The sequence below is a fragment of the Chiloscyllium punctatum genome, chromosome 25 (genome assembly GCF_047496795.1).
Source record: "Chiloscyllium punctatum isolate Juve2018m chromosome 25, sChiPun1.3, whole genome shotgun sequence".
Taxonomy (NCBI): domain Eukaryota; kingdom Metazoa; phylum Chordata; class Chondrichthyes; order Orectolobiformes; family Hemiscylliidae; genus Chiloscyllium; species Chiloscyllium punctatum.
Window position 1 is genome coordinate 40,506,977 of NC_092763.1, and position 25,084 is coordinate 40,532,060.

A 25,084-nucleotide genomic window follows, 5' to 3' on the forward strand; every position below is an offset into this window, starting at 1 on the left:
AGCTTTGGGCGACTCAGCCTCACTTTGAATACTGTTTCTGCCTGGCATCATAGGAAAAGTTGGACAAATTACTGAAGGGCTACTGGCATTCAATGAAGCTGAGCTCCAGAAAGTTTCAACATTCTGAATTGAGATGGTGGTGGCAAACTATTCAGGCATGGCGGGAGGAAGGCAGAGTACAGGTGTGGTGACTTTACGCAAAATGTTTCCACCAAATAGAAAAGGTCATAACAAATAAAAAGAGGCCACTTAGTCTACATTTACCAAAAAGAGAAGAAAGCAACTTATTTTAAACCCAGCCCTCATCCTTAGCTTTGGAAATTACAGCACTTCAGGTGAGGGATAAATAAATAACTTGAGGCTTTTGGCCCCAAGCATCAAACCAGGCAGTACATTCAGGGCATCGATCAATTTCAGTTTTAGTCATAAAACTTTTTCTCAGGTCCTCTCTAATTGCTCTGCCCATCATCTTCAATCTGTGCCCCCTTATTAACTGATCTCACAGGTTTGCCTTCTTTTGTACACCTCAAAAGAATCCCCATCAGCCTCACTGATTCTAAAGAAAATTAATCTAGCCTATCCAATCTTGCCTCATTGCTGCACATTTCAAGCTGCAGCCACATTCTAGTAAATCTCCTCTGTACTTTCTCCAAAGCAATTGTACCCCTCCTGTAATATTAGTGAAACATTAACAGGAAAGCTTTTTCAGTTTTGGGTGGAACGGCAGCCAATAGTGTGGTGACTCATTATCGAGAGAGGTGTAAGTGATCCCATGATGTTCTTAAACCAGGTTCATACGATTAGCTTAATCATTAGTGGACAATGTTAACTGTAGGATATAACCATTTATTTCTTCCAAAGAAAGACATAGTTGACATCCTTAACGTATTAAAATAATTTAGCCGATAAGATCAAAGTTGGCCCCAAAGTACATAAAATCTTACACAGGAGCAAATATTGATATTTCAATGTAAACACAGAATCTGTAGAAAGACGTTGGGAAGGGCATTGGAATTATATTGCATCATACAGAAGTTCTGTCTTACTCAAGTAGGCTTGTGCCTATTGTATAAAAGGAGAAAGTGAGGACTGCAGATGTTGGAGATCAGAGCTGAAAATGTGTTGCTGGAAAAGTGCAGCAGGTCAGGCAGCATCCAAGGAGCAGGAGAATTGACGTTTCGGGCATAAGCCCTTCCTGAAGAAGAAGGGCTTATGCCCGAAATGTCGATTCTCCTGCTCCTTGGATGCTGCCTGACCTGCTGCGCTTTTCCAGCAACACATTTTCAGCCCTGTTGTATAAAATCAGAGTTCGAGTCTAATATGTTGAGGAAGTTAATGTGTTATCTGTGCAGTAAACATACTACCTTGAAAGTTCCAATATTATTGGAGAGTAGACAGATTGGGACTGTAGGGACAAGGCACAAACTGGAAGTAGTAAACTGTAACATACAGACACAAACAAAAATCATGTCTAATTGTGGGTGCACTATGTGTTTGGAATGGGGGAGAAAACAGAAACAGGTTCTTACTGGAATAGAAAAAAATTCTCAGTTCATCACTGAAATGATGCAAGACATTATTTAAGTCCTTGCGAGTCTATGTTTGCCATCTTGGACAATACCAGCTGCTCTGCCTCAATCTTTGTAGGGAGGATTGATAAGTGATTAAGTGCATCATTCTGCTCTTTCAAAATTGAAAGTTAAAAAATGAAGTGGAGAAGAAATAGCTGAGTAGTTGCTAACCTGTCCAATTTCCACTTTCCTTCCTTTAGTGAAGCTGCCTCCCCTCCTGTTAGTGTCTCCAAACACGCTAGCACACCATACACAGATACATTCTGCTACTTTGTGCTGACTTGCACTCTCTTTGCATCAGCAATATTTTGGCTGGTATCTGTAATCAGCTCAAAGATTCTATTAAATAACTGAGAACCCTATAAAATTGAATAGTCTGTTAGAGATCATTGCTGATCTTTTGATCATAAGAGGTCAAGATAATCTTAGAGCAACATCATTAGCACATATGGACAGGGAAGGCCATTTGGTCCATTCTTCCTCCACAACACAGTCACTGAACTGCCTGTTAAATAAATTCCAATGTTTGTTGCATTGTTGATTACTTAGATTACTTATTTACAGTGTGGAAACAGGCCCTTCGGCCCAACAAGTCCACACCGCCCCGCCGAAGCGCAACCCACCCATACCCCTACATCTACCCCTTACCTAACACTACGGGCAATTTAGCATGGCCAATTCACCTGACCTGCACATCTTTGGACTGTGGGAGGAAACCGGAGCACCCGGAGGAAACCCACGCAGACACAGGGAGAATGTGCAAACTCCACACAGTCAGTCGCCTGAGGCGGGAATTGAACCCAGGTCTCTGGCGCTGTGAGGCAGCAGTGCTAGCCACTGTGCCACCGTGCCGCCCTGAGACTGACAGTTCAGTGCAAATAATGACCCCAGTTTTTGAAGACTTTTCATTCACCAATTCGAACTGAAGATCCTTTGTTTTGTTTCAACTGAACTCAATATAATGTTCCATATTTGCCTTTTTTATACCATTTATTTGTACATTTCTATGAGTCACCTCTGTTATCTCCATTCAAAGAACCCACAATTCTCCAACCTTTCCTCATAACAATTCTGATAGTAGAAATTAACCTGGTGATCTGAGAAAACCATCTTCCTCAGTCAAAATTGGAACGCTATACAATCAAAATGTGATTTAACCAGATGAGTGTTTTGCAGACGAACCTTCAACAGATAGAGTCATACAGCTGTACAGCATGGAAACAGACTCTTTGGTCCAACTCATCCATGCCGACCGGATCTCCTAACCTAATCTAGTCCCATTTGCCAGCAGTTGGCTTCTATCCCTCTGAACCCTTCCTATTCATATACCAATCCAGATGCCTTTTAGATGTTAGAAAAATACTTGAACATTTCATTTGCTTTGCTGATTGCTGCTTCTCAGTGACTGGATATGTCAAGTGCCAAGTCTACCAACTGTCAGTATATCCAAATATTAACTATCACTTGGCTGAGTATCATGTCAAAACAATATAATCTGAAATTGTGAATCTGCTTAGGGGAGGCAATGCCCTTTAACTCATTTATTTTATGAATATGAACAGAGGGTGGCCCTAGAAGCAGGTTATACTTACTCGAGAGTGTAAATACATTTTGGATCAAAATACATTTACACTATTGAAGGAATGATTCTACATTGGACTAGGTGAATTGCTCAAGAGAACAGAGTCAGACACGTTAGAACAAATAGCCTCTTTCTATGCTATAACTTTGTTGATAATTCTAGTAAGCCAATCAAAAGGAGAGACCTGCTGGGTAAGTCCACTGAATCATAATAAGCAGTTGACTCATAGACTGAACTGATCTCAGGTTGAATTCAACATCTGTTATGTTACCTGTAACGTAATTTTGCCCAGAGTTGGGGAACAGGAGGTGGTGTTGGGACTACTTGCTTGTCCTGGACCTGCTTCAGATTGGAAATTGATCAAAGTAACATTTGTAATGTGGTTGTACCCTTGTTGGAATAGGGACTCTCTCAAAATGACAATTAAGGGAGGCAGATAGCTTCTTGAAAGTCAGGGGATGGGTGGGAGGGGGAAAATCAGAGAAGCACATGGGTAGGTTATGATCAGTCACTGGGAGACCACTGCAACAAGAGGATGATCTTTAAGACAGAAATTTAATTTTTAAGGAAAGTATGATTCCTGGTGAAACTGCCAAATTACATTAGGGGGCCAGTTGTTTGTTTTCTTTGTGCAAATATTTACTGAGAATAAAGCCATGAGATTTCAGAATTTTTGAACAAACAAATTATGTTTTTATAAAAAGGGTTACAGAAGTAAAACAATAAAGTCTACATATACAACCCATAGTTAACAGCAGAATTAGCAGGAAGTAATTATGATTTAACTCAGATAAACTGTGGTCAAATATTCAAGAAAGCGTATCAAATAGCAGATATGGTCAAGACAGATCACACAGATTTTTCAGCAACCCTCAATATAATGCCAAATTTGAAAAACTTTTTTTCTTTTCAAGTGATTCCAATTCTTTAGTTTCAAAGATCTAGCTTCCAAATCCCACCATTAACCACTTTGTCAGAGTCTTCCTCAATAACCACTCTCGTCCTGATAGTTCAATCAATTCCCTTAAGGCTGCATCCCTTTGGATTCCTGAGAGTGCACTACAGCATTCCACTCGGGCACAATTCCAGTTCTTTTGCAGACAACTAGCTTCACTCAGCTATTACTAATCCTGGGGTTTCTCCAAGTTCCAATGTTTTCAGCTGGACAAGTAAATACTGAAGAGCCCCTCTTCATCTTTACTGACAACTGTGCTGAATTATCAATGGAATCTCAAAGCTTCGTCCAAATCCACACTGCTCCAAGCAGTTCCCAGAGCTTCTCCACAGCCCTTGCCTCAACTCTTAGCTGCAATCAATGGCTCCAAGGACTCCTGAGAATACTGCCCAGAGCCTGCTACAAAAACAAATTTCAGTATGAAGATCTTCCTCTGCTGCCAACAGCCAGTCAAGTGGTTTATCTCATTCTGCTGCCATACTGCCATACAGCAGTCATGCTTTAGCACTACTACCACCCCACAGGCATATTCCTACCTGCAACTGTCCAGAAAGAGCAATCCAAAATTGCACACCAAATATATGCAGCCTCTCCCCACTTTGTGCAATCGAAGGAACATTCAGGAATTTTAGTGCTTGGCTGTCACAGATTTTAAAAAAAGTAAGTTTGTGTGTCTTAATATATAAAGATTGAACACCATTGTGGTTGGGGGTGAAAGTCTCTTTACAGGGCACACCCCTTGGTAGCATCCACATATGTCAACAGGGAAAGCTTGTAGGCCTCAGTCTGCCACAGGCAGTTAATCTACCACCCCAACAACCAAATGGTCTAGATACTAGAGACTAGCTGAAAAATTCCAGTCAACCTTCATTACTCAGAAGGCTGTTACTTAGATTAATTGTCTACCCTATATCAAGGAGTTGTAAGGAAGCCAGTGTACTGATAACCTTGTAACCTTTGAGCCATATTTGTTTCTATTTGTGAGTTGGCACTGACCAAAAGTCTGTGATGTCTACCTGGATTACTAAGAGTAAATGGATTTATACTGATCACTTATCCGGTAATCCCTTTTGAGAGAATACCCAGATAATGTTGAACAAGTGCAGAAACAACCATTCTGCGATTCCTCTATTTCTTTTGTTAGGAAAACCAACTTGCTCTCAAAAGTCTCAAATGAATACAAGTTAATTGGGCAAAGTACTGATGGAAAGCCCTGTAGTTCATAGAACTGTACAGCAAAAGGAAGAAAATAAAATTTACAAAAGGGGGAGAAAAGGAGAGTTGAAATAAAAAAAGACAAAAGGTAAATAATTATTGAGAAACAATGCATCAAGGAAAACCTGTCTAAATTTAAATGGGGAATCATTTGGTTAGACAATGGCCTGAACATTAAAAAGGAGAGCACACACAGGAAAGTAATTTTCAGAAATGCTTTTTAACCTTAGTTGATGCTATATTTACAGGACACCGATACATTCAACTGTAAGAAGGTTTGCGTTTTCAATACATCACTTCCAATATTTTATAGATTATAAAAAATTATATGGAAAGCCAAAAGAGACAATTACATGTTTTAATACTTTCATTTATCAGGACAATGGTTATCAGTTTGAATGACTCTGACCATGCATCAAAATTGCAGCTCTGGAACTAAAGCAATTTCTTGGTAATGGAAAAACAAATAATAACAACATTTATATTAAATTGAGAGTTCTGTTCCACACATTGGTGCGATAATGGTTTTTGTGTTTTATTGATTTGTTCCCTGCAATGGTTTCCCCCTTACCCCTACTATCACTGGTAGGTTTCTGTAAATGGTTATTAACATATTGTACATAATACAGTTCTGTAAGTGCATCCCTCTCTAGCATAAACTTTGCTGTCCTTTTTACATGGTCATTTACTTGTGCCTGATGATATCACTGATAAATTACATTGTAGATCACCATCATTATTCCTATTTTCATTATATTACACATTTAAATCAATATTAATTTGGAACACAGTCAAGAATTGCTTCTAGTTTAATGCTATTTGTTACTGAATTATCAACCTCATTGCCAGAGCTGTGGAGATCATTGATGTGAGAGGTCTAAGTAATTGGAGGCAATCTAAGATTGGAGTTGAGGAGCATTTTATCTAATCTATGCTGCATCAAGTCTTGCAAAATTTGATGGATGTAGTTTTGAGGACTTCTATCTGCATCCAATTCACACTACAACTGCTGTGCTAATGCTTAAATGTTGAAACTTTACTGTGTATTCAATGTTGTACCTAATACAAGACTGCTTGGAAACGCATTTCTTAGAATCTATTAAGTCAGAGTGCAGATACCGACCAAGGTCAAGTCAAAATCTCTCCCATGTGCGTTTGCAACCTTAGTGATCAAGTTCCTAAAATTTCACAGTCCAACACCACAATACAGTGCTTAATTTTACAAAAAGGGAGAATTGGAAGCTTGAAAATGTTCTCTTCAGATTTGGCCAAATGTGTGCGCCATAAAGCTTTCTAAAAGTAGAATCTCACATATTTATGTGATGTACAATTGTTTGTGCATGATTTGACTAGAAGCCAGTTTGTCCCATGAGATAATCCTCTGGATTCTTTAGGAGAACGTGTTTGTGAAAAAGCTGTTTCAAAACCACAAAACATTCAAAACTCTGCATTTTTCTTTACATTTGGTAACCTTCTGGAAGGCTTTATACAACAAATTGTACTCAGCCTCAAAATGTTTATCAATCTTCAAATTGGTTAAGACAGAAAACTTCCTTGCAGTCAACCAGAGGTTGGAGCAAGGGTATGGGGGGGAAGTGTGGAGGGAAAGACGAAGGGGAAAGGGCACAAGGAACCCATCACAAATCACTTCAATATCCCAAATCTAGTAGGAATATAATCAATATTTGTATTGTCTTAAAAAACAAATCAGGGTATACATGATGTAATAGACATAGCATTCATGAGTCTGATGTAAATTTAGATCAGATTGTTTTAAAATGGTTCCCTCTTTTGCTCAGGGTTCCTAGAGAAGAAACTGTACAAGGGTGTCCAAATTCATAAGTTAACATAGTCAAAACAAACAATTCACGGAAATAGAGGAGGAATAGGCTACCTGACTGTTCCAGTTTGCGCTGGCATTCAGTATGAACATAGCTTATCAAGGAGCTCAAAACCCTAAATGCTACCCTCCCCATATCTCTTTCGGCACAAGAGCTATTATAACTACTTCCTTCTTGAAAACACAATGTTTTGGCCCCAGCCACTTCCAGTGGTAGTGAATTCTACAGGTCACCACTTTGGGTGACAAAAACTCTCATGTCAGTTCTCAAAAAAATAACCCTTCTCTTTAAGCTACAACCCCTGGTTCTGGACTCCCCCACCATTAGGAATGACCTTCCTGCATTTAACATGTCCAGTCCTGTTAGAATTTTATGGGGTTCCATGAGATCCTGCCACTCCCCTCTCCATTCTTCTAAATTCCAGTGAATACAATTCTAACAATCTCTCATTTGTCAATCTTGCCATCCCAGGAATTAATCTGGTAAACCTTCGATGCACACACTCCATAGCAAGAGCATCCTTCCTCAGATAAGGAGGCCAAAAGTGAACAGTATCCCAGATGTGGCCTCAATAATGCCCTGTACAATTACAGCAAGACATCCTCGTCCTGTATTCAAATTCCCTCACTATGACACCCAGGTCTCATTGAACATTCCTGACTCTCAATTTACAGGCATTTAAATAATAACTTGCCTTCCTATTTTTGCTAAGTGGATTACCTCACAGTTATTACCTCATATAATCTGCCAGGCATTTGTCCACTCACTCAGCTTGTCCAAATCACACTGCAACATTTCTGCATCTTCCTCACAGCTCACCTTTCCATCCAGCTTCATGCCATCTGCAAATTTTAAGATATTACATTTAGCTCCCTCATCTAAACCATTAGCATATATTGTGAAGAGGTGGGGTACTAGTTCTGATCCCTGTGATATCCTACTAGTCATTGTTTGCCAAAAGTCTATTTATACCTACTCTATTTCCTGTTTGCTAATCAGTTTTCTACCAATTTCAAAAGACCTGTGCATTGTATTTTACACACAAATCCTCTTGTTTGGAACTTGGTTGAAAGCCTTCTAAAAGCCTAAATAAACTACATCGACTGGCTCTCCCAATCAAATTCAGCAATTGACAGTTTTGTAAGGGTGGCTGCTGTAAGAAATGAAAATGTCACAATTTGCAATGAAACAAAAATCTACTGAAAATACTCAATAGCTTTGGCAATGTTTCAGGTTAGAGAAAACTGTTAGTTGTTATATTCATAGGGGTCAGATCCATCATGTTTTAAGTGAGAAAGTTAAATAGGCCAACAATATTCTCCCACTTTTAAAGATCACTTTTCCCAGCATATGTCAAAATCATAAACAGAGCAATGTATTAGAAGCTTAGGCATTCCATTCTATTCCCAAGATAGCTGCTGCCTTCATTTTCTACAGCTTAAGAAAATATTCTGACTTATGTCACAGACATAATACAGGGAGATCAAAAACAGTTCAATGAGAAAACAGAGTACAGAACTATTGTGTTAGATCATCATTCCATAACTTTTTCCATCGCAAATATAGCTAGAAAATCAGTGGCAAGATCCCTTGAAGTTTGCCTGCCTTACTTTCCCTCCACACCGATTTGGCTTTTATTGAAATATAATTTTCTGAATATCAACTGCTTTTGAACAAATGATTACACTGGCCATACTTCACATGTGAAGACACGTAGCAAGCTATTTGACCATTTTGGACATGAAGTTAAAACTCAATCCTGTCCTTTCCCCTCATTCCCATACATGCACACTATCCAGTGATATCACCTAATAGTCATCAGAAGCTTAGAAACTGGATAGGTTTTCCAGAAGCTAATTGCAGTATTACTGATGCCATTGAGCAGATTAGTTGATTGATCCATATACAAGGATTGAATCTGGAGCTTTAGGATCTGTGTAACTCAACTTCACAATAGTCAATATAAGTGTCAGCTAAACTGTCAGGGACAGTTTTTGGTTGAATACTTAAATCAACTTCATTGCAAAGGAGAAAGTCATCCATGAAACACTGGATTTATAATTGTTGCTCTTTTACATAAAAAATACCTGAGCATAATCTGGGAATAATATAAATGAACTATTTGTGATGCCAAGCAAGTACCACATTTGAGATAGGAATGGAAAAGGGAATGTGTGCACTGTATGCAAATTAAAGAAGAAAACTTTAATTGCTTTATCATCTTGACTAAGCATCAATTTTAGTTATAAAAACAGAATGTCAAGTTGATGCTGATTTAAAAATAGATATGAAAAATGTAAGCAGATAATGTCAGCAAAATGGATGAATAATTTGCATATTTTTGTTTGAAGAAATCTTGAGCGAATGGATGTTGCAATCTACTATTGTGGGCGGCACGGTGGCACAGTGGTTAGCACTGCTGCCTCACAGCGCCTGAGACCTGGGTTCAATTCCCGCCTCAGGTGACTGACTGTGTGGAGTTTGCATGTTCTCCCTGTGTCTGCGTGGGTTTCCTCTGAGTCCAAAGATGTGCAGTTCAGGTGAACTGGCCATGCTAAATTGTCCGTACTGTTAGGTAAGGGGTAAATGTAGGGGTCTGGGTGGTTTGCGCTTCGGCGGGTTGGTGTGGACTTGTTAGGCCGAAGGGCCTGTTTCCACACCGTAACATAATCTAATCCCATTGTCTCTTCACTTATAGGAGTCCAGTTTTCAAATCAAATCCGCCCTCATCCTTCTAAACTCTAGGTGTAGGTCTAGAGTCCTCAATCGCTCCTCTGGATCCCCTCAAAGACCAGCACATCCTTCTTTGGAAATGGAGCCCAAAACTGATCACAATATTACAAATGGAGTCTGACCAGACATGCATACAGCCTCAGAAGTTAACCTCTATTCTTGTAATCTCGCCCTCTTGAATTGAATGACATTGCATTGCCTTCTTAAATGTCAACTGAACCTGCATGTTAACCTCGAGAGAGTCATGAACAAGGACTTCCAAATTTCTTGGTACTTCAGATTTCCAAAGCTTTTCTTCATCCAAAAAAATGGCATACACCTTTATTCTTCCTATCAAAGTGTACAACTCACACTTTCCCACACTGTATTCCATCTGTTACTTCTTTGCCCACTTTCCTAGTCTGTTCAAGTCCTTCTGCAGCCTCCCCACTTCCTCAACAATACTTGTCCCTCCACCTATCTTTTTCATCTGCAAACTTAGCAACAGCGGTTTGTTTTGGTCCAGATCATGTGTAATGTGAATAGTTGTGGTCCCAACAGCACTCCTCTAGTTACTGACTATCATCCTGGAAAACACACTTTTATCCCCACTCTCTGCCTTCTGCCAGTCAGCCAATCCTCTATCAATGCCAATACCTTGACCTAATACCATGGGCTCTTACCTTTTTAGCAGCCTCCTTTCAAAAGCATCTTGTCAAAGGCCTTCCAGAAATCCAAATAGATCACACCCACTTTTTCTTATTTGTCTAATTTGTTCATTACTTCTTCAAAGAATTTTAATAAATTTTTCATGTATGATCTCTCCTTGACAAGGCCATGCTGATTCAGCTCTATTTTACTATGTGCTTCCAAGTACTCCACATTTGAGTCCATTATTACCAATGAGATTGTTACCAATGACTGAGATCAACTAACTGGCTAATAACTTCCTGTCTTCTGCCTCCCTCCCTTCTTAAACAGGGGTGTTACATTAGCTACTTTTCAGTCCTCTGGCATCCTCCTGACTCTAGTGACTCCTGAAAGATCACAGAACCACCAATGAGTCAGTTATACAACACAAAAACTCATCCATGCCGACCATGCTTCTACAATCTCCTGTGTGAGCTCCTTCCGCTGGGGTGTAGTCCAGCTGGTCCATGTGGTTTTATCAACCTTCAGACCTTTCAGTTTCCCCAGCACCTTCTCCTTACTGCTGGCCAGTACACTTAGCTCTGCACCTCCCCCTACTCCCCCAACCATTCTCTTGAAGTTCTGATATGCTGCTGGTTCTTCCACTGTGAAATATTTTTTGGTTACTCTCTGCTGGTTTTTAAAGGCTTCCTAATAATCTTCACTACATTGCATGCTTCTCCCAATTTCCTTTCTAAGACATGGTTGCCTTGCTCTCTTCTTAGTGTTTCTTCTTGGGATGAATTTCTGTGGTGCTTTCTGAATTATCCACCGAAACTTCTGCTATTGTTCCTCCACCATCTTCCCTAGAGACCAAAAAAACTGCAGATGATGGAATCCAAAGTAGACAGACAGGAGGCTGGAAGAACACAACAAGCCAGATAGCATCAGAAAGTGGAGAAGTTGACGTTTCAGGTGTAACCCTTCTTCAGGACTAGGGGGTGGGTGTAGGGGAGGCAGGGGCAGGGTGTGAAGTGGGGATAGGTGAAGACATGTAGAGTGCACAACCTGGTTGGTCAATGGGAGGAATGATTTGGGTTGGTGACAGGGAGCAATGGAAAGGAGGGGAGGGGCTGGGAAGGGAGTCAGAGGACGGGGAGGGAGGTTATTTGAAATTGGAGAGCTCAAAATTGTGTCCTCCGGAATGTAGGCTGCCCAGGCAGAATATACGGTTCTGTTCCTCCAATAGTAGCTGTGGTTTGTCTTGGCAATGGAGGAAGCCAAGGCTGGTCATGTCGGAAAGGCAGTGGTTGGGGGAATTGAAATGGGCTGCGACTGGGGAGGTCCGGTCAGCCCCTGCAGGCCTGGCTGCGATGCTCGATGAACAGTTCCCTGAGTTTAATGTTTTGTCTCCCAGATGTAGAGAAGACGACCACACCAGGAGCACCTGATGCAGTAAACCAGGTTGGAAGAAAAGCAGATGAACCTCTATCTCCTGGGAAGGACCGTTTGGGGCCCTGGATGGAGGTGAGGGGGATGGTGTACCAGGAGGTTTTGCATCTTTTCTGGTTGCAAGGGAAGGTACCTGGGGGTTCGGTGGCAAGGGTGGTGTGAACTAAGGACTGTGGGAGGGAACTGTCCTTGTGGAAGGCAGAGAAGGGTGGGGAGGGGAAGATGTTCTTGGTTGTGGGGTCTAGTTGAAATTATTGCAAGTGTTTGAGGATGAGGTGTTGGATGTGAGGCTTGGTGGGGTAGTAGATGAGGACAAAAGGGGACTCTGCATTGGATTGGTGGGGGGGGGGCAGAGCAGTTGAACAGGGAATGGAGGTGGTGCAGCAGAGGACTGTCTGGATGACGAGGGAGAAAGAGCACGTTTGGAATGCTTGCAATTGGAATGTCTCCTCGTTCAAGCAGAGATGGAGGAATTGTGAGAATCTTCCCTGCCACGCTCTCTTTCAAATCAACTTTGATCAGCTACTCCCTCACGTCTTTGTAGTTACCTTTATTCAATTGCAATGTGTTACATTTGATTCTAGCTTATCCCTCTCAAACTGCAGGTGAATTCTCTAACACTTTAGGTCACTGCCCCCACGGGTTCATTCAGCTTAAGCTTCCTAATCATGTTTGCCTCATTACACATCACCAAATCCAGAAGTGTCTGGTCCGTTGAGCGCTCTAGCACAAGGGATTGAGTTTCAGAACCATGAGGTCATGCTGCAGCTGTACAAAACTCTGGTGTGGTCACGCTTGGAGTATTGCATATAGTTCTGGTTACCGCATTACAGGAAGGATGTGAAGCTTTGAAAAGGGTTCAGAGGAGATTTACCAGGATGTTGCCTGGTATGGAGGGAAGGTCTTACGCGGAAAGGCTGAGGGACTTGGGGCTGCTTTTGTTAGAGAGAAGGTGGTTGAGAGGTGACTTAATTGAGACATAGAAGATAATCAGAAGGTTAGATAGGTTGAACAGTGAGAGCCTTTTTCCTCGGAGGGTGATGGCTAACACAAGTGACATGAGGGGTGATAGATACAGGATAGATGTCAGAGGTAGTTTCTTTATCAGAGTAGTAGGGGCACAGAACGCACTACCTGCAACAGTAGTAGACTCACCAAGTTTAAGGGCATTTGAATGGCCATTGGATAGACATAGGGACAAGAGTGGAATAGTGTAGGTTAAATGGGCTTCAGATTGGTTCTACAGGTCAATGCAACTCCAGGGCTGAAGGGACTGTACTGCGCTGTAATGTTCTATTCTAAGGTGCTCCATAAAACCATTTTGTAGGCATTTTGAATTCCTTTTTGAGATCCGCTAACCTGATTTTTCCACTCCCATGATTATTGTAATAGTGCTCTTTCACATGTCTTTTCTAACTCCTGATTTATTTTCTACCCCACATCCTTACTACTATTAAGACATGTGAAAGAGCACTATTACAATAATTCCCATCAGGGTTTTTAAAAAAATAAAACCTCTGCAGTTCCTCACCTTCATCCACACAGATTCTAGCTTCTGACCCTAGATCACTTCTTGCTGTTGCATAATTTCATTGCTTCCTAACAAGACAATCCTGCCCCCCCTCTCTGTCATTTTGGTACAAAGCATATCCTTGAATATTTAGTTCTCAGCCTTGATCCCCTTGCAGCCACGTCAGTGATACCCACAACATCACACCTGGCAATTTCAATCTGTGCTACAAGCTTATTTACCTTGTTTCGTATAATGCGTGCATTTAAATACAACACCCTCAGTTCTGCATTGACTGCCCCCCTTCTCAGTTATCTCCTTATCTGCTGTGCCTGAAGTAAGATTCCTGGCCCTTTCCATACTCTGTCCTATTATATTTTCTGGAAGCTTTAATATCTGCTGAGACCCCACCTCATGCTTTTTTAAAATATATGACTGATCTTTAGTTTAAATCCCTATTGACAGCCCTAGTTACTCAATTCATCAGGACTCTGGTCCCAGCATGATTCAGGGAACCCATTCCATGAAAACAGCTCCCATCTTCCCCAGTATTGGTGCCTGTGTCCCACAAATTCAACCCATTTCTCCCATACCAACCTGAGAGATATGCATTTACTATTTTAAACTTATTGAGCCCCCTACCAATTTTCTCACAGCTCAAGTAATAACCCAGAGATGATTACCTTTTCAATCCGCTCTTTCATTTAGCCTCTAGCTGCTCACTTTCCCTCAGCAGAACCTCTATGTAGATTGTTAGTATCCAAGTGGACCACAACAACTGGACATTTCCCCTCCCACTCCACTTTTCTCTACAACCCAAAAGAAATATCCTGAAACTGAGCACCAGGCAGGCACCGCAACTCTGGGGTTCTTGATTTTGGCCACTGAGAACAGTGTTTATTGCCCTGACGATACTATCTCTGATTATAACTACATTTCTCTTTTCTTAGTGAATGGCTGTCTATACCTTATTGCAATATCCAAGACCTTAAGAGGATTTGATAAGGTGGATGCTGAAAGGATACTTATTGCTTTTGGCAAAGAATAGAACTAAGGGGTGGAGTTTCCAAACAAGTGGCCTTCTGTTAAGAAAGAGATGAAAACTATTCTTTTCTCTTTGAAAATTGGGAGTCTTTAGAATTCTATCCCACAGATTGGAGGAGGCAAGACCATTGAATATGTTCATTGCAGAGGTAGATAGATTCTTGATTAAAAAGGGAATTAGGGGGTATTTACGGTAGACAAGCAAGTGGAGTTCAGTTATAACCTTATCAAATGGCAGAGCAGACTCAAAAGGTTTCAAACTTCTGTTCTAATTTATAAACTTTGTTTAATGAAAAGCACTTGCTTTTAGCTTTATATACATATACGGCACAAGTCCCGTACATGAGAGTCAAGAAAATTTTGTTACATAGTTTATGAATTTTAATGGTGATCTTCCCCATAATTCTGTATGTTCAATGAGAGGGACATTTTCACTTTTGTTTAATCTTTTCCTTTGTGCTACACACATACAAGAGAGAATTTCCCAATGTCTACCAAATTGTTCGAAACAGGTGTACTGGCATATTAACCCAACATGCTTTTTTTTAGGAATGAGGTCAGTATGTTTAAAATTGTTTGCTGATCATCTAGGCAACTTTATAGTATTTATGAATATGTTTGTGTTATTTGTTTACAACTTGATTCCATTTCTTCCACTTTAAGTGCAAAATATGGGAATGACAGAAGTTGATTAGAGAGAACTTGTAATGCATAATCTCAGCAAATTGAGCTCAAGGAGATTATAGTAGCAGTAATGGGCAAGGATAAAGAATCTCCAAGTCTGTGTGTTGATGAAAAGGAACCTAATGATCATTTCCACTCTCTATAAATGATAGGAAACAACAATAGTGAAAGTGAGAACAGAACAAAACTTGGGGCTAATTGCAGTTTAAGTGTAGCTTTCAAGGTGCTAGCAAGGACAGAATTAAATGCAAAGAGATATGAAGAAATATTTTTGGGAGTAATGAGCAAAGATGAAAAGTGCAGAATAGAAACTTGAGATTTAGTGGTTTAGGATTTGAAGCTGAACTCAGTTCACAGCATTGATGCTCAACGTGACACTACCAAGTCCAGTTTGAGTGAACCACAGAGGGGCTAGAATCTGGAGCCAGCTGTGGAAGTTTCAACAAGAACTGAAGCAATAAAGTTGAAGAGTAATTGTTTATGCATCAACTAATGTTACAAGAAGCAGGCAGACATATATGTCTGCAAATCTAGACTAGTAATAGAGAAACAGAATCAATGTAATCAGCATAAGTGTGGATACTGATTGCTCATGAAAACTTTCTATTTGAGAAAAGACAGAAACCATGCATAGGGTCTTTGTATCATAATCAAATTTCTATTGTGAAATAAAGGAATTCCCGTTAATACAACTTTTGTACTACATAAAATTCCTGTACAGTTTTACCATTTTACACAAACCCGACTCAAAAAAACTGGACAATAAAAACGCTATTTCTTGTCATGCACAGAATACTAAGAAGAACAATGAGATACAAGTTGTTGAATTTGTCCTGTGGAATTATTAACAAAATGACAGGATAAGATTTTTACAATAATGATGCACATACTTAAAACCACAGTTTATAAAATGTCAATGTTATATCCAGAAATCTACATGAGAGAACCTAACTCTTGACATGGACAAAATGCTAAATTAGTGTGAACATTTTTGTCCTTTTAAAAATGGACACTTGTTCGAAGTATATAGATTTCCTATGTGTTTTCTGGACTCAAATGCACTTGGCTGTACTAATACTCATGTCAAAATACATGCTGGATCAGAAGGAACCTACAAGAATAAAATTAACCCATTGAATAGCAACGAACTGGTTAAACTGGTGTAAATAACATACTGTGGACTAAGTTCAACACTAGACTAATTTTATGATTTGATTACATCAAAAGTGTTGTATAGTGTTACCACTATATGTCATTTTAAAACATCAAAAAATAAACTAAAACGATGAATATAAATGCAGAAAAATTAAGAAATAACGCAAGTGTTCAACTTTCTACTTGTTCTTGTTAAGTGCTCCGCATTGGGCCATGGAGCTGTTGGCCAGGTAAGAGTCCCTTTTGTCATGCCACCGCTGCTGGAATGAAAGTCACCACTCTTCGGTGCCATATCACCTCCAATGACACCTTCACCACTATTAAGCCCTCACTGGACCTATCCATGCAGATGCCAATAATGAAGCCAGGTATAGCACTAATGCAAAGTCAACACCACCGGCACCATGGGTCTGCTTCGAGTCCACCTCACTGGTGCAACCACTGTTGGTACTGGTCTTGTACTCGGCCCAAACTCGTCTCTGCTGCTGCCTTCACAAATATGCACTGGCTGCGGATGCTACCAAGAACTCAAACTCGTCTCCACCACAGCAGCCATGAGTTGGTGCCACTGGGCCTACTCACTGCCGCCTCTGCCGTCACTATGACTGAGCTCTTCCAGAGGAAATTAAAATAAAATCGATAAAGAAAAATGAAAGAGAAAAGAAAAGATTCAAAAAGAAAAGTGGATGGAATGGATGAGCCCTGGGATCAGAAGCCCTATTCCACTGCCTGCTGAGAAATTGGAGGTAAAGTGCTTGAAGACTCCAATCACTGTGCATCAATTCAGCAAATACAGTGCAAGCAATGTCCCTTACAAAACAGAAAGGGAGGCCCAAAAATGCAAACATGGAAGAGCATGGGAGAACATTAAGAAAAATTAAATATCAAGCAAGAAACAAGTCTGAATAAACAGTCTGCCAAAAAAATGGAGGACAACATTTAGAAAGGTAGGCGTTGATTGTTAGTTGGATCTTGTGTTTCACTGTTCAGTTTACTTGAGCCCCTAATATGTAGGCATAGATTAAAGTTGCAGTTGTATATGAGGGGTATGCTTTTAAGTACAGGTATTTCAAGTAGTGTAAAGATTGGATCTTATTTAGGCAATAGATTATTGATGATAAATAAGCAATTGGTCACAGACTTATCACAGACCTAAAATCTTGTTATGCAAAACTTAAGCTTAACCTCTCTTACATGCTACAAGAGAAAAATATCAAATATGGTTGTGAACTAGGACAAACGCTAAAAGAGAAAGCATACAGAGTACATTATTTGAAGCCTGACTATAAATATTGTCAAGAAGATTAAATTTATTCCAAATATTATTAGCTGGCCTTGTACATTTAAAAAAGACACAAAGAATAAGTTAAAATAGTTGCTAACATGCCTGTAGTCGCATTTCATATAATGGAAATTGGAGTCAGGGCAAAACCAACTGAGATAATGGCAGCCCGTAAGATATGAAGGACTCCTTTCTATCTCATCAAGATGGAAAAATTGATCATTCAGCAGTCAACATATCACCATAACTATCATAATGCTTTAGAGAAAGCTTTGATCAACATAAGCTCAAGTGCCTTTTAGAATATACAACCAACATGCAGAAAGGTCATATTATATATCCTTTGAACTGAAACTTAGATTGGCACAGAGAACATACAAGTTACTGCTCTCCGTCTCCTTCTACCATATGAACTTTGAACCTGGCCGTGCTGAAACACAAAAAAATTACCAATAGTGTTACAGCAGACACAGCCATTACCAAAGGTAGCTGGATTTCTCTAACAGTGATTTTCAGGAAACAAGGATTTGGAGTTGTAATTCATATCTTTCAACTGCTTCACTGAAGAAGCAAATCTGTAGTTAGTGAACTCTTATTGATTTCACTTTTTCCCATAAAATTTACATTTTTAATTTGGCCAAGTTTACCCCATTACTCTGTAAATCAATCCATTTTGTGTACATTACTGGGATGTAAGTTTTTGTATTTCTATAATTTTAATATTTCCTACTTGTGTGGGTTTTCAGCATGATAAAGCTAACATTGATCATGATGTGGAGGTGCTGGTGTTGGACTAGGGTGAACAAAGTTAAAAATCACACAATACCAGGATATAGGTTAGAGGAACTGGGATTTACATAAAATGGTTTGCAGATTTCAATTAATAAGTGATTAAAGGCTTAACCACAATCTAGGTTTGTTCCATACATTGCATCAGTTGTATAACACTTTTATCTTTTACTGTAAATTCTGTGTCCTATGATCCTGCCCTAATAGCTACCTGATGAAGGAGCAGTGCTCCGACAGTTAATACTTCCAAATAAACCTAGTGGACTATGACCTGGTGTCGTGTGATTTTTAACTTTGATCATGTTTAACTCAAGAATATAGTCTAGCTTAATTCATACAAATTGCAGGTTGCATATTGAATTGGCCATATTATATATTGTTTTAAAACTCAAAAACATGTTGCAGTGAAAAATGATTGTGAAAAAAATGGTAGGAAAACCAGTCTACTCTTTTTCACCTGGTCATAACAATAGCCTATATATTGCTATACCATTTTGCTAGATAGGTACATTGCATTCAAACAGAATTTGCAATAGTGATGCACTTTAGGCACCAGATATTCAATGCATGATTACATATTCCTTACAGGAAATGGAAGAACTCAGCAAGAAACCATACATTCTCTAAAATACTAATCACACAAGAAACTTGCTGAGAGGATGCTCATCATACATACTCATCTGTGTATAATGACTTCACTCATGCCCTTTCCTTCCAGTTTAGGTGTGCCACAATCCCAGCAGCACCAAGCTTTACCTTCTTGCCAGCAAAATTTTCAACATTGTCTGCATACTATGAAGACAGGAGCCCACAGATGTAGTCCAAAGCAAAAGCAAATTGACACAATCATTACCCTCAGCTTTACATGCCCTAATAGACTAAAAAATGACAAGGACTGGATTAACATTGATTACCTCATTGACTTTAACAGTAATGGTTCAAAATAAGCTAATGCTCCATTAATTAGAGCAGAGTGCAAGAAAAACTCAACAAATTTGGCAACCTGTGGTGAAAGAAACAGGAGTTAATGTTTCAAGTCTAATATAACTTCTTCAAATCTCCAGCAGAATGCCTCTTGAACCACTACAGTTCATTTCGTGTAGGTATACATACGACACCATTAGGGAGGAAGTTTAAAGATCATGGCCCCCTTTGCTTTTATTTGAATAACATTCCATTAATACTTTCACACCTGTGGTGTAAGTTTGTAGTATATTGCTGTAATTTGGCAACTTGGAGTCAAAAGTGAAAGAAAAAGAAATTCCCAGCAACATCCTTGTAAATCTTTTTTGAATGCTCTCCAATTTAATAATATTCTTCCTGGAGCCAGGAGACCAGAACTCTACACAGTTCTGTAAAAGTGTTCACACCAACATCCTGTACAACCTCAATATGATGTTCCAATGATCTGAACACAGGCAAGAATGCTAAATGCCTTCTTAATCACCATGCCTACATGTGACAACTTTCAAAGAACTATGTATCTGAACACTTAGGTCTCCCTGTCCAATAACACTCCCCAGAGCCATACCATTAACTGTGTAAGTTTCACCCTTGCTTTACCAAAATGCAATAACTCACATTTATCCAAATTAAACCCCATCTACCACTTCTCAGCCCACTGGCTCAATTGATCAATATCTCTTTGTAATCTTAGATAACCTCTTGTACTAATTTTGGTGTCATCTGCAAACTTACTAACCATACCTCCTAAATTCACAGCCCAATCATCTATAAAAATGACAAACGACTGTGGACCCAGCACTGATTCCTGCAGAACACCACAGGTCTCAGGCCTTCAGGCTGAAAAACAACCCTCCTCCACCACCTTCTGTCTGTTACCATCAAACCAATTTTGATCCATTTGACAAGCTGTCCCCAAATCCCATGTGATCTAGCTTTACTAATTAGTGTACCATGCAGAACCTTGTCAAAGGTTTTACTAAAGTTCAGGGAGACAACCTTTATCATTGCGTTTCTTAAAGATATGACCAATCAAATTTGTGAGGCATGATTTCCCTTGCACAAAACCTTACCTTTTCAAATCCTGTTTCAGAAGTCCCTCCAACAATTTACTCACCCATTGTCAGACTCAATGGCCTATAATTCCCACAGTCTTCTCCTTTCAGCCTTTCTTAAATAAAAAGCACAATATTAGGTATCCTCCAATCCTCTGGCACCTCACCCATGGTCAAAAATGATACAAATACCACTGCTTGGACCCCTGCAATTTCTTCCCTAACTTCCCACAATGTCCTGACATATGCTTGATCAGGTCCCAGAGATTTATTCACTTTTGTTTTTTTAAGACCCAGGTTCAATTTCTGCCTCGGGTGACTGTCTGTGTGGAGTTTGCACATTCTTCCAGTGTCTGCATGGGTTTCCTCTGGGTGCTCCGGTTTCCTCCCACAATCCAAAAAGATGTGCAGGTTAGGTGAATTGGCCATGCTAAATTGCATTAGTCAGGGGTAAAATGCAGGGAAACATGTCTGGGCAGGTTGTTCTTTGGATGGTCGGTGTGGACCTGTTAGGCCGAAGGGCCTGTTTCCACACTGTAGGGAATCTAATCTGTAATGTGGACAGTTGTCAAGACGTTATTTTTTACTTCCCAAATTCCCTAGCTTTTCTCCACTATCTTTCTCCACAGTGAAAAAAACCTGACATGAAATATTCACTTAGTATCTCTCCCATCTTCTGTAATTCCACACATAGATGACCTTGTTGATCTCTAAAGGGCCCTATTGTCTCCCTAGTTGCTCTTAATGTACTTGTATAATCTCTTTGGATTATCCTTAAACTTACCTGCCAAGTTATTAAGTCACATATGTTCTTTGAAATTATATTTGAACTCACCGATCAAAAATAACTTCCAACTTCTCAAAAAAAGTCACTTCCACGAACTAAAACAAAAATCCCATACACCTCTACCATAAAATCTAAATTCTGAAATGATATTGTAAACCTTTATCGCAGAATTAATTCATGTGAATCAGATCTAGTGAAGGTTTTCTTGGGAGCTTGGATGCAGTGGCACTCATTACAGACTATGAATTAGCCCATTTTTCACAAGAACAGGAACTCTCTTGGAGTCCAACATTTGAGACTACAAGCTGGCTTCAGTTCAGGGAGGAGCTGCTGGTTGTCAATTCTAATTTTAAAAAGCAGGCTGGGAAAAAACTTCAGATCAAAAAAAAGGTTTCAGTCATGTGACTTGGTTTCTCTATGGGCGCAATGCGGTAGTTTTGCTATCTTTGTCCAAAATCATTATTTCTGCAAGAAACATTTAGTGGGCGGCACGGTGGCACAGTGGTTAGCACTGCTGCCTCACAGCACCAGAGACCTGGGTTCAATTCCTGCCTCAGGCGACTGACTGTGTGGAGTTTGCACATTCTCCCCGTGTCTGCGTGGGTTTCCTCCGGGTGCTCCGGTTTCCTCCCACAGTCCAAAGATGTGCAGGGCAGGTGAATTGGCCATGCTAAAATTGTCCGTAGCCTTTGGTAAGGGGTAGATGTAGGGGTATAGGTGGGTTGCGCTTCGGCGGGGCGGTGTGGACTTGTTGGGCCGAAGGGCCTGTTTCCACACTGTAAGTAATCTAATCTAATCTAAAAAAAAAACAAACCACAGGGCTGTGAGCACCACTTCAGCAGTGGTAAATTCCAATGGCATCCATTATTCAGTACTGGCTAGGGTGGACATTGCCTGTGAGACTTTTCTAGTTGTATGCATGCAAATGGTCAGTGTGAAATTCCAGAGATGTGATTTATTAACTTTTGCCCTGATAATTGCAGGAATTTTCTTTCAGCAGTAAAAGGATCCATTCAGCATTTGATAACAATCATTTTAAATTTAACAAGGACAAAAACAGAAATTGCTGGATAAGCTCAGCTGGTCTGGCAGCATCTGTGGAGAGAAATCAGGATTAATGTTTTGGATCAAGTGACCCTTTCTCAGAACTCTCAAACTTAACAAGGGTTCATTTACAAAGATAAAAGGTGACTATCGTTTTAAAGCAGCAAATAAAAATGCTTTGGATCTCTTCATGCCTACTGGCATGACATTGTCAAAATGAATGTTCTGCTCTTGGACCTGTATATGTAAAGAAACTGCACAAAGTAAATCTTTATATACAAATGAAGTGTTATTTTATCTTCAACATAGAAATTGAGAGTGTATCAATATTCTCCAACTTGAGTGTTTATTGGGTTTGCTGTTCCATCTGGCTCAGTTTGTTCTGCAATTAGCAAAATCTTTTCCCTGGTGTCAGGGAGTCCAGAACTAGAGGGCATAGGCTTAGGGTGAGAGGGGAAAGATATTAAAGAGACCTTAGGGGCAACTTTATCACGCAGAGGGTGGTATGTGTATGGAGTGAGCTGCCAGAGGATGTGGTGGAGGCTGGTACAATTGCAACATTTAAGAGGCATTTGGATGGGTATATGAATAGGAAGGGTTTGGAGGGATATGGGCCAGGTGCTGGCAGGTGGGACTACATTGGGTTGGGATATCTGGTTGGCATGGATGGGTTGGACCGAAGGGTCTGTTTCCATGCTGTACATCTCGATGACTCTATGAATTATTCATTGTATTTCCCTACACTTTCACTCACAACAACCATATTCTATCAAAATAGTTATCCTGGTCTCATTTTCTGTGAAATGACACCCCTAGTCATTGACTTAACAGAAGTTTTCAGTAGCATTGATAATATCTGCGCACAACCAAACCTCACCGGTCAGATAACACTAACTAACTAACCTGCTGTTTGTACTGTTTGTGATGCCATGAGAATACAATAGTAAATTTAAAAATGCTGCCTAGACAATTCCACAATCAAATAATTTGGTAATTATTAAAAAATGTTTCATGCTATAAGCTCATTACTTTCAAGGTCAATTATACTCCTTCAGTATGAAACAATTTTTAATCTCAACAGTTTTGGTCACATTAAACTAGATAGCTGTTACTGGCATAGATCCACAGACGTCAGTGGTAAACATTGAATTCCCGAACAGAAAACTTGATTTTTCTTTTCCTTCCTACTTTTCTCCTTTCAATAACAATATGACTGCTGCTTTGGAAGATACCAATGAACACAGCACAGATCAGGAATTGAGCCTAGGAGCTTCTTGTCCTCATTGTATTACTGCAGAGCCCTTCAAAAATGATTCACTGGAGAAATTCCTTCACAGTACTGTTAACATTGGAACCTACCAATCATATGTTGGCTGCAGAATCTTCTACAGTTCAACTTTATACAACGCGCCTAAAATAGTTTCCTTAACTGGCACAGTTTAATTTGCAAAGAGATTGCTACACAACATAAATTTACTTCCCCAAAATCGATCCCTGTCATCTGCATAGTCTGAATTTCTCCTGACTTAATGAAGGGTATGAAGAGGGTGAACATAGAATATAGAGAACATAGAACAATACAGCACTGAACAGGCCCTTCGGCCCACGATGTTGTGCCGAACATTTGTCCTAGCTTAAGCACCTATCCAATTGCTGCTTATAGGTCAATGATTCTGACTCTGCCACTCCCACAGGCAGTGCATTCCATGCCCCCACCACTCTCTGGGTAAAGAACCTACCCCTGACATCCCCCCTATACCTTCCACCCTTCACCTTAAATTTATGTCCCCTTGTAAAACTCTGTTGTACACGGGGAAAAAGTCTCTGACTGTCCACTCTATCTATTCCCCTGATCATCTTATAAACCTCTACCAAGTCACCCCTCATCCTTCGCCATTCCAATGAGAAAAGGCCTAGCACTCTCAACCTATCCTCGTAGGACCTATTCTCCATTCCAGGCAACATCCTGGTAAATCTCTCTGCATCCTCTCCAAAGCCTCCACATCTTTCCTGAAATGAGGCGACCAGAACGGCACACAGTACTCCAAATGTGGCCTTACCAAAGTCCTATACAGCTGCAACATCACCTCACGACTCTTGAATTCAATCCCTCTGCTAATGAACGCTAATACACCATAGGCCTTCTTACAAGCTCTATCCACCTGAGTGGCAACTTTCAAAGAGCTATGAACATAGAACTCCAAGATCCCTCTGCTCCTCCACCTTACTAAGAACCCTACCGTTAACCCTGTATTCCGCATTCTTATTTGTCCTTCCAAAATGGACAACCTCACACTTGACAGGGTTGAACTCCATCTGCCACTCCTCAGCCTAGCTCTGCATCATATCGAAGTCCCTTTGTAGCCGACAACAGCCCTCCTCACTATCCACAACTCCACCAATCTTCGTATCATCTGCAAATTTACTAACCCACCTTTTGACTCCCTCTTCCAAATCATTAATAAAAATTGCAAACAGCAGAGGACCCAGAACTGATCCCTGTGGAACTCCACTTGTAACTGGGCTCCAGGCTGAATATTTACCATCTACCACCACTCTCTGACTTCAACCGGTTAGCCAGTTCTCTATCCAACTGGCCAAACTTCCCACTATCCCATGCCTCCTGACTTTCCGCATAAGCCTACCATGGGGAACCTTATCAAATGCCTTACTAAATTCCATGTATACTACATCCACTGCTCTACCCTCATCCACATGCTTGGTCACCTCCTCAAAGAATTCAATAAGACTTGTAAGGCAAGACCTACCCCTCACAAATCCGTGCTGGCTGTCCCTAATCAAGCAGTGTCTTT

At 40.2% G+C, this 25,084-nt stretch overlaps 1 protein-coding gene across 6 annotated transcripts in view; it reads right to left on the bottom strand.

Moving 5' to 3' along the window:
* LOC140495881 (probable E3 ubiquitin-protein ligase MID2) overlaps positions 1 to 25,084 on the bottom strand; it is a 389,997-nt gene that overhangs the window by 115,413 nt on the left and 249,500 nt on the right. The window contains exon 1 of one of the 6 annotated variants that reach the window (XM_072595109.1): positions 7,899 to 7,915. The exons of the other annotated variants lie outside the window; for them this stretch is intronic. The gene's annotated coding sequence lies outside the window, so the exon portion shown is untranslated. Of the gene's footprint in view, positions 1 to 7,898; positions 7,916 to 25,084 lie in introns of those variants that run through there. 6 annotated transcript variants of the gene reach the window in all.